Raw genomic sequence first — 11,366 nt, forward strand, 5'->3', positions numbered from 1 at the left:
GTTTGAGCTTCACTAATCCTGGTTACGGCTTTGCTAGTCCTGGTTTCAGGTTTGCTAGTCCTGGTTTCAGGTTTACTAGTCCTGGTTACAGGTTTGCTAGTCCTGGTTTCAGGTTTACTAGTCCTGGTTACAGGTTTACTAGTCCTGGTTAGTGGTTTACTAGTCCTGGTTTCAGGTTTACTCATCCTGGTTTCAGGCTGACTTGTCATGGTTACAGGTTTACTAGTCCTGTTACAGGTTAACTAGTCCTGGATTCAAGTTTACATGTCCTGGTTTCAGCTTTACTAGTCCTAGTTACAAGTTTACTCATCCTCTTAAAGGTTTACTTGTCCTGGTTACTGGTTTACTTGTCCTGGTTTCAGGTTTACTCACCCTGGTTTCAGGTTTACTAGTCCTGGTTACAAGTTTACTCATCCTGGTTTCAGGTTTACTAGTCCTAGTTACAAGTTTACTCATCCTGATTACAGGTTTACTATTTGTGGTTACAATTTTACTAGTCCTGGTTTCAGTTTTACTAGTCCTGGTTTCAATTTTACTAGTCCTGGTTTCAATTTTACTAGTCCTGGTTTCAATTTTACTAGTCCTGGTTTCAGTTTTACTAGTCCTGGTTTCAGGTTGACAGTCCTGGTTACTGGTTTACTTGTCCTGGTTAGTGGTTTACTTGTCCTGGTTAGTGGTTTACTTGTCCTGGTTAGTGGTTTACTAGTCCTGGTTTCAGGTTTACTAGTCCCAGTTTGAGCTTTACTAGTCCTGGATTCAAGTTTACATGTCCTGGTTTCAGCTTTACTAGTCCTAGTTTCAAGTTTACTCATCCTGGTTACAGGTTTACTATTTGTGGTTACAATTTTACTCGCGCTGGTTTCAGTTTTACTAGTCCTGGTTTCAGGTTGACTTGTCCTGGTTACAGGTTTACTCGTCCTGGTTACTGGTTTACTAGTCCTGGTTAGTGGTTTACTAGTCCTGGTTAGTGGTTTACTAGTCCTGGTTTCAGTTTTACTAGTCCTGGTTTCAGTTTTACTAGTCCTGGTGTCAGGTTGACTTGTCCTGGTTACTGGTTGACTTGTCCTGGTTACTGGTTTACTAGTCCTGGTTTAAGGTTTACTAGTCCTGGATTCAAGTTTACATGTCCTGGTTTCAGCTTTACTAGTCCTAGTTACAAGTTACTCATCCTGGTTACAGGTTTACTATTTGTGGTTACAATTTTACTCGCGCTGGTTTCAGGTTGACTTGTCCTGGTTACAGGTTTACTCGTCCTGGTTAGTGGTTTATCAGTCCTGGTTACAGGTTTACTTGTCGTGGTTACATGTTTACTAGTCCTGGTTTAAGGTTTACTAGTCCTAGTTACAAGTTTACTCATCCTGGTTACAGGTTTACTATTTGTGGTTACAATTTTACTCGCCCTGGTTTCAGGTTTACTAGTCCTGGTTACTGGTTTACTAGTCCTGGTTACAGGTTTACTAGTCCTGGTTTCAGGTTTACTAGTCCCAGTTTGAGCTTCACTAGTCCTGGTTTCAAGTTTACTCATCCTGGTTACAGGTTTACTATTTGTGGTTACAATTTTACTCGCCCTGGTTTCAGTTTTACTAGTCCTGGTTTCAGGTTGACTTGTCGTGGTTACTGGTTTACTAGTCCTGGTTACAGGTTTACTTGTCGTGGTTACAGGTTTACTAGTCCTGGTTTAAGGTTTACTAGTCCCAGTTTGAGCTTCACTAGTCCTAGTTACAAGTTTACTCATCCTGGTTACAGGTTTACTATTTGTGGTTACAATTTTACTCGCCCTGGTTTCAGGTTTACTAGTCCTGGTTACTGGTTTACTAGTCCTGGTTACAGGTTTACTAGTCCTGGTTTCAGGTTTACTAGTCCCAGTTTGAGCTTCACTAGTCCTAGTTACAAGTTTACTCATCCTGGTTACAGGTTTACTATTTGTGGTTACAATCTTACTCGCCCTGGTTTCAGTTTTACTAGTCCTGGTTTCAGGTTGACTAGTCCTGGTTACTGGTTTACTAGTCCTGGTTACTGGTTTACTTGTCCTGGTTAGTGGTTTACTTGTCCTGGTTAGTGGTTTACTAGTCCTGGTTAGTGGTTTACTAGTCCTGGTTAGTGGTTTACTTGTCCTGGTTAGTGGTTTACTTGTCCTTGTTAGTGGTTTACTTGTCCTGGTTAGTGGTTTACTTGTCCTGGTTAGTGGTTTACTTGTCCTTGTTAGTGGTTTACTTGTCCTGGTTAGTGGTTTACTAGTCCTGGTTTCAGGTTTACTAGTCCTGGTTACTGGTTTACTTGTCCTGGTTACAGGTTTACTAGTCCTGGTTACTGGTTTACTTGTCCTGGTTAGTGGTTTACTTGTCCTGGTTAGTGGTTTACTTGTCCTTGTTAGTGGTTTACTTGTCCTGGTTAGTGGTTTACTAGTCCTGGTTTCAGGTTTACTAGTCCTGGTTACTGGTTTACTTGTCCTGGTTACTGGTTTACTTGTCCTGGTTAGTGGTTTACTAGTCCTGGTTTCAGGTTTACTAGTCCTGGTTACTGGTTTACTTGTCCTGGTTACAGGTTTACTTGTCCTGGTTAGTGGTTTACTAGTCCTGGTTACAGGTTTACTAGTCCTGGTTTCAGGTTTACTAGTCCCAGTTTGAGCTTCACTAGTCCTAGTTACAAGTTTACTCATCCTGGTTACAGGTTTACTATTTGTGGTTACAATCTTACTCGCCCTGGTTTCAGTTTTACTAGTCCTGGTTTCAGGTTGACTAGTCCTGGTTACTGGTTTACTAGTCCTGGTTACTGGTTTACTTGTCCTGGTTAGTGGTTTACTTGTCCTGGTTAGTGGTTTACTAGTCCTGGTTAGTGGTTTACTAGTCCTGGTTAGTGGTTTACTTGTCCTGGTTAGTGGTTTACTTGTCCTTGTTAGTGGTTTACTTGTCCTGGTTAGTGGTTTACTTGTCCTGGTTAGTGGTTTACTTGTCCTTGTTAGTGGTTTACTTGTCCTGGTTAGTGGTTTACTAGTCCTGGTTTCAGGTTTACTAGTCCTGGTTACTGGTTTACTTGTCCTGGTTACAGGTTTACTAGTCCTGGTTACTGGTTTACTTGTCCTGGTTAGTGGTTTACTTGTCCTGGTTAGTGGTTTACTTGTCCTTGTTAGTGGTTTACTTGTCCTGGTTAGTGGTTTACTAGTCCTGGTTTCAGGTTTACTAGTCCTGGTTACTGGTTTACTTGTCCTGGTTACTGGTTTACTTGTCCTGGTTAGTGGTTTACTAGTCCTGGTTTCAGGTTTACTAGTCCTGGTTACTGGTTTACTTGTCCTGGTTACAGGTTTACTTGTCCTGGTTAGTGGTTTACTTGTCCTGGTTAGTGGTTTACTTGTCCTGGTTAGTGGTTTACTAGTCCTGGTTTCAGCTTTACTAGTCCTAGTTACAAGTTTACTCATCCTGGTTACAGGTTTACTATTTACTATGTACTCTCTCCAGAAACCTGTTGGTTATGTTGAGTGTTTCGCCCTCTGCGTCTCTGCCGGCTTTGCAGCACCAGTGCAAGAGTCGGTGCGTGGGTGTAATGGCTAACCCTGGCAGGGGTCAAGGGAAGCTCACCGTTCCTCCTGATGTTTGCCACGTAGTTGTGGGCAGAGGTGTCAAGTAACGAAGTACAAATACTTCGTTACCTTACTTAAGTAGAAAGTTTGGTTATCTATACTTCACTGGAGTAATTATTTTTCAGACGACTTTTTACTTTTACTCCTTACATTTTCACACAATTATCTGTACTTTTTACTCCTTACATTTTAAAAACAGCCTCGTTACTCTATTTTATTTCGGCCTTTAAATAAAAACTATCCAGTTAAATTGCTCCATCCGGATAGAGTGAATGTGGTTGTGGTTGTTTCAGATGTTCTTGTCCAGTTTTGTTCTTACATCCGTTGCCTCAGATTCCTGCAACTAAACTTGGATGTACATTCCAATAAAGGTTAGATAAATGATAACATGCCTCTGAAGTTTGACTTTTTGCACCATTACAATACTTATAGGCAACTAGTCATCATATCTGCTGCTCTCTGAAACACATGTTAATGCTCAATAGTACACATATATGCTTCTTTAATATATTTGCATTATACTAAGATACATTCATTTTCAATGGCTTTTGTCCTTAATGGCTTTTTCCCCCTTTACAATACTTTTACTTTTATACTTGAAGTAGTTTTGAAACCAGTACTTTTATACTTTTACTTGAGTAAAAAACTTGAGTTGATACTTCAACTTCTACAGGAGTATTTTTAAACTCTAGTATCTATACTTCTACCTGAGTAATGAATGTGAATACTGAAGACACCTCTGGTTGTGGGAGCCCAACGAGTCTGTTTGAATTTTGAATATCTTTGTGATTGTTTTAAACATGTTTGTTGCACTTCCGTTATTATTATGTGATCATTTCTGAGCCTGAAGAAGACCTCAATCAGATAACGCAGTCACGTCTGACTGATAGCAGATCAATGACACTTATATGGGTGAAAAACTGTCCTGGTTAGTTTTGGTTTAATCCCTTTTCTTGCACACAAAGAGTGGTGTCAGCCTTCTTGCTCCTCTGGTGCTGTGATTTCACTACATTACAATGTGAGGATGCAAAGACGGCATCCTCGGATGGTGATGCAGAGCAGAGGAAGAAGAAGAGCTCCCGCTGATCTGCCTTAAAAAGGAAAACTATCCTAGGAGACATTAGCCTCGAGGCGTTAGCCTCAATAAACAACTGTCAGCTTTTTAACGAACACAAACACATTGGCATCTTTCAGGCAGCAGAGAAACTCATTTCTCAACTAAGGACCCTAAAGCCATTTCAAACACAACAAGACTGAGACAATTCAGGCCTTTCATTTCAAGCATAAGACAGAAGTTCTTTGAATAAATATGTGACATTACAGTAACTTTCTCTGCAGAGAAAGCGTGTTCTCGCATCGAGAACCTATGAATCAGTGGTGATTATGTGAGATCTGCAGCAATAAAAGCCTCCGACCTTCATAACTCAGACATTGAGACTCATAGAGACGATGAAGACCTCTTCAGCTGAAAGAAGCAGCTCAGTAAAGTGATTACATTCACCTGCATTTTTCCTTCTGTACGTCTCAAGAAGGCTGTGTGTCTGTGTGGACTGTGTGAAGTCTGGTGTTGGGTTTCTACAGGAGTTTAAGGAAAATGCTGCTCCGTTTACATGTGAGACAATCACACAACCAAGTCAAGCAGCTATAAGCTTTACCTTTGAGGCGAAACATGGCTGTGCATTCACTAGACTTGGTTTCAAGCTTACTCGTCCTGGTTACAGGTTTATTCGTCCTGGTTACTGGTTTACTTGTCCTGGTTAAAGGTTTACTAGTCTTGGTTTCAGGTTACCTACTTCTGTTTAGAGCAGGGGTCGGCAACCCAAAATGTTGAAAGAGCCTTATTGGACCAAAAACACAAAAAACTAATATGTCTGGAGCCACAAAAAAGGAAAGTATAAGCCTTAGAATGAAGGCAACACATGCTACATGTAGCTAAATTAGTTATAACTGGGGGAAGATTTTTTTTTTCATTATGCACTTCAAGAAAAAAGTCGAAATGTCGAGAAAAAAGTCGAAATGTCGAGAAAAAAGCCAAAATTTCGAGAAAAAAGTCAAACTTTCGAGAAAAAAGTTGAAATGTCGATATTAATGTTGAAGTACAATCTCAAGAAAAAAGTCGAAATGTTGAGAAAAAAGTCGAAATGTTGAGAAAAAAGTCGAAATGTCGAGAAAAAAGCCAAACTTTCGAGAAAAAAGTCTAAATGTCGATATTAATGTTGAAGTACAATCTCGAGAAAAAAGTCGAAATGTTGAGAAAAAAGTCAAAATGTTGAGGAAAAATTGAAATGTCGAGATTAAAAAAGGAAAAAGGAAGAAAAAAGGGAAAAAAAAGAAGAAAGAAAAGAGAATAAAAGGAAAAAAGAGAAAAAAAGAGAAAAAAAAAGAAAAAGGAAAAAAAAGATAAACATTTTTGAAAAAGCTCCAGGAGCCACTAGGGCGGCGCTAAAGAGCTGCATGCGGCTCTGGAGCCGCGGGTTGCTGATCCCTGGTTTAGAGGTTTACTCGTCCTGTTACAGGTTTACTATTCCTGGTTTTGGGTTTACTAGTCCTGGTTTCAGGTTGACTCGTCATGGTTACTGATTTACTCGCCATGGTCGCAGGTTTGTCATCACTGCCTTACAACTATTTCTTGTGGAGGCCTTCATGTACTGGATTAAAGTTATTGTTTGGCTGAGATAGTTGTAAATCTGCTAATCGTATCAAATAAGAAGGATCTGATTGATGGATCACATTCTAATCATTGTAGGGAATAATGTTTTACTTATTTCCACACACTGTTTGTGTATGTAGATTTGATTTTCTACACATCAATCATCATCATCATTATCATGGTAGTGTCTTTACCTGCACATGTTTTTTACATTTCATAGTTTTTGTATAAATGTTGCCCTTGCTGCTTTTTGCATTTCTGGTTAAACGCTGAACTGCGTTTCGTCACCTTGCACTGTACACGTGCAATGACAATAAAGGTGTGTCTTATCTAAAGAGTTTTTCAAATTTGTTCATTTGGGTAAAAGACATATTTAGTATGGTTGTTGTGAACAGTTTAGTTTCAGAGGGATGGAGACCGGAGATGACACTTTGACTAAACACGATCAGATATCAACCGTCTCTGATCAAACTCCAGCAGGAATGAAACTCCTCCAATGATCATGGGAACACGGACGTATCATCCTTTTCATTATTGTTGTCACAAAAATGTTTCTTTTGGCAGATGTTGTATTTACCTTTCAGCACTGATGTTTCGTTTCCAGATGTGTGAGCTTCCTTCAACACAGAAACCCCATGTGGTGCTTCTTTTTCGCATGACATTTTTAAACTCATCCATCTTTACTGCTGAAACACAAGACTACCTTTTTATACCAACTCATGTCCCAAAACCTGTTGAAATTTGATCTCATTAGTTGCAGGGGTTTCTTCCTGGCATTTATCTGTTTTTTCTTCATTATTTTTTTGCCGACTCATTTCTTTATTTCTGTTTTTATAAAATTGTGTGAGTATCTCTGTAGGTTACACTGCAGGCTGTTGCTCTCACATCTATTAATAGAGTCTGTATGTGTGTGTGTGTGTGTGTGTGTGTGTGTGTGTGTGTGTGTGTGTGTGTGTGTGTGTGTGTGTGTGTGTGTGTGTGTGTGTGTGTGTGTGTGTGTGTGTGTGTGTGTGTGTGTGTGTGTGTGTGTGTGTGTGTGTGTGTGTGTGTGTGTGTGTGTGTGTGTGTGTGTGTGTGTGTGTGTGTGCGTGCATGTGTTTTTTGTTCTTCCTGGGCTGCCTCAAGTACCGCAGAGACAATGCGAGCTGACAGCTGAGGTAAACATCCTCCCATCGTTTTCTGACTCTCCTCCTCCGCCGCCCTCGACGTTCCCGACTATATTAGGCCGTCTCTGTGGTGGTACACTAATAAATGTCTTGGCGACAAATGTAAAATACACATATACACTTCAAGATAGAAAATAAATCAGAAATAAATGTATCCCTTCATATGCTTCATTGAAGAATGATCATATGGAGTTAGAACAGTCTCATAATTCGCAAATGCACACACTGTTTCACAAATGCACATACCGTTTCACAAATGCACAGGACAAGTTTCACAAATGCACACACCGATTTGCAAATGCACACACTGTTTCACAAATGCACATACCGTTTCACAAATGCACAGGACAAGTTTCGCAAATGCACACACCGTTTCACAAATGCACAGGACAAGTTTCACAAATGCACACACCCAGGGGTTAATTTGTGCCGGATCCTGCCGGAGCAAGATCCGGCACCTCTCGATTTTGGCCTCCCTGTGTTCCGGGACTTATTTGGGCAGATCCGGCACCTCTCGTATATATATATAAAACAATAATAATATAAAAAGGTTTTTTTTAATGTATAAAAAATAATAATATGCATAAATTCATTTACAGAACAAATCCCAAGAATTTCATGTTGTTTATAAAGATTTAACGTAATTTGAAAGAGTCGGAGATTTGTTGATGCAATGAAAAGATGGGCCAGCAAACCACGCCCCCGACCAAAAAAACTTTGGAAATTTGCTGGATCTGGGGAGCAAGCAGCGAGCAAAAGAAGGAAGAGTTGCATGATTCTTCAAAACGAATCAGAAAAGCAACAAGCGGCGATGAGGGCAGCTGCAGCGCAATCAATGTGGTCCTTGCGCCGCGGACACATACACATGAATGGATTTGTGTCAGTTGCTGTGTGGATTATGTTCTCACTACAAATAAAAAAAACGGGCTGAAGCCCCCCCAAATTTGATCTCAGCCCCCCCCCCCCAAAATTAGGAGGATAATAATAATAATAATAATAATAATAATAATAATTATAATAATAATAATAATAATAATAATAATAATGATAATAATAATAATAATAATAATAAAAATAAAAACAATAATACTATAATCAGACAATGGTTAGACTTAAATGACCATTTTAGAATACTTGGCCTACTTTGTTATTGAAAATTTCAGCAGTTGTTCAACATGAAATTTGTATCTGGATTACCTGGGGACAAGTTATAAAAGATTTTACTTGAATTTTCTAATGATATTGTAATATATAGAACTGAATGTGCATCTGATATCAATTTACCATCCAAATAATTCAAATATTTAAAAAAAATCTGCAGTAATTCAACATGACACTCATGAGCTAAAGAGTTTTTAATTACATTATTCACTTTTTAGACTGCTCACTGTCTGGTGATAATTTCAATTTGGTTAAGTCTCTTCCCTGTTTGGCAGTAGTGTTTCTGTGCTTTTGCGATTACGTTCAAATCTGATGAAGAGACTAAAAACCAGATCTGCTATCCATCCTTTTACCCGGATCTTGGGTCCACATGTCTATTGTTACAATGGTAAAGCCACACCTACAGCACACACAAGGCAGAGGCATGATGAGAATTAGGGAAGACTTTAATAAGCCAAACATCAAAATCCAATTGACAGTTTGATCAAGACCAGGTTACCTCAAAACCAGCCAAAAGTGAAAGTGAAAAGTGACATGCTGAACAAGAATATCTTACAGTGTGCTGACTAGTATTTGATGTGATTTTTTTATGAATTTTTTAAATCTGCCTATATAGAAATGAAGGGGATTCTGAATGGGATTGTTTTTTTTTTTGTTTTTTTATCATTTTGTTAGACTTTAGTAAAATGCTAGGGTAAAAGAACTTGAAAATGATGTCAGAGGTACTTGAGGACATGCTGAACAAGAATATCTTACAGTGTGCTGACTAGTATTTGATTAGATTTTTTTATGAATTTTTGAAATCTGCCTATATTCCTGTGTATTCTGTATGATTTTGGGATGTAATTATTAGAAAATGCTAGGGTAAAAGAACTTGAAAATGATGTCAGAGGTACTTGAGGACATGCTGAACAAGAATATCTTACAGTGTGCTGACTAGTATTTGATTAGATTTTTTTATGAATTTTTGAAATCTGCCTATATTCATGTGTATTGGGTATGATTTTAGGATGTAATTATTAGAAAATGCTAGGGTAAAAGAACTTGAAAATGATGTCAGAGGTACTTGAGGACATGCTGAACAAGAATATCTTACAGTGTGCTGACTAGTATTTGATTAGATTTTTTTATGAATTTTTTTAATCTGCCTATATTCATGTGTATTGGGTATGATTTTAGGATGTAATTATTAGAAAATGCTAGGGTAAAAGAACTTGAAAATGATGTCAGAGGTACTTGAGGACATGCTGAACAAGAATATCTTACAGTGTGCTGACTAGTATTTGATTAGATTTTTTTATGAATTTTTGAAATCTGCCTATATTCCTGTGTATTCGGTATGATTTTAGGATGTAATTATTAGAAAATGCTAGGGTAAAAGAACTTGAAAATGATGTCAGAGGTACTTGAGGACATGCTGAACAAGAATATCTTACAGTGTGCTGACTAGTATTTGATTAGATTTGTTTATGAATTTTTTTAATCTGCCTATATAGAAATGAAGGGGATTCTGAATGGGATTGTTTTTTTTTTTTTTTGTTTTTTTATCATTTTGTTAGACTTTAGTAAAACTACAAAAAGGAATGACATATGTATCTATTTCAAGACGTGAAAATAATAATAATAACCGTTTTGAAGCCGTCCACACGCTTTACCGTACAACGCGCTGTAGACGCGCAATCGATTTCCAAGCGCAGATAGCGCGACTGCGCCTCTCCGAAGCGTAGATGGCGTGACCGCAGTGTGAGACTAGGCTGATTTATGGTCCCGCGTAAAATCAACGCCGTACGGTCTGCGTTGGTGTAACGCGGAACCTTAAATCAGCCTTAAAGCGCGAGAGTCAGCTGTCAATCAAAATAACGTGGGGGCCAATAACGCTTTCAGTGTGGACAGAGAGCGTCCGATACCACGCTGTGCGATGCGATAGTCGGACGCTCGGATGCAGTTAGGACAGGCTGTCAGACTGGACGACAGTTAAAGAGTAAAGAGACAAGTAAAAGATGGGTGAGTACTTGTTAACTTCCTATGTTTGTACTTTCTAAAAAGAAAACACGTTTGATATTGTGATATTTAGATGTTTCTTTACCGGAAATTACATACAATGTAGCCAACAGCAAGTCGGTTACTAGCGATGTCAGAAGCGCTACACTCTGTAACCATGGTAACTAGGGGTGCTAGAGTAGGCTCGCCGTCCACCAATCAAATGCTAAACTTCACCCAAAAAGACGATTTACAGTAGACTTTCGGCGCGTTTTCGCGCAGTTTTAGGCTTCGTTATTGTCACAAATTTATCCATCAGGTCTAACTAGCGGTAAATAGGAAATAGCCAAGTCAATTTCGCAACGAATTTTCTTTTCTTAAACAGCTAGCTAGCTCATTTTTTACGCTCTAAAGTTGACATTAGTCACATGACTCATGGGAATAATTTATAGAAGAACTGAAGAATTTTCAGTTGTCGCTAATGCTATTCCATCAGGCACCATCAGGCACTGCTTTTTAAAAACAGTTGTACTTCCTCATCTAGAAATGTGTCTGTCCCGTTCTCAACTGACTCTCCAGTAGGTAAAATATGTTTTTCACTGACCCAAAAGAATAATAATAAAAGGGTACGTGCCTTATTTCAAAAAGATATTGTTGCTACCCCTAATATTACTGTTTATTGGAATCGTTTCACAGATCATATTGATTGGAAAAAAAACTTGGATGCTTCCTAACAAATTTTTAATCACAAATAAGGTTAAGGAGGTCTCTTACAAAATCATACATAAATACTATCCTGCTAGCCATTACATGCAGAAATTTAAAAAGGACA

Source organism: Cololabis saira, chromosome 24 (genome assembly GCF_033807715.1).
Source record: "Cololabis saira isolate AMF1-May2022 chromosome 24, fColSai1.1, whole genome shotgun sequence".
In the NCBI taxonomy this organism is placed as follows: Eukaryota; Metazoa; Chordata; class Actinopteri; order Beloniformes; family Belonidae; genus Cololabis; species Cololabis saira.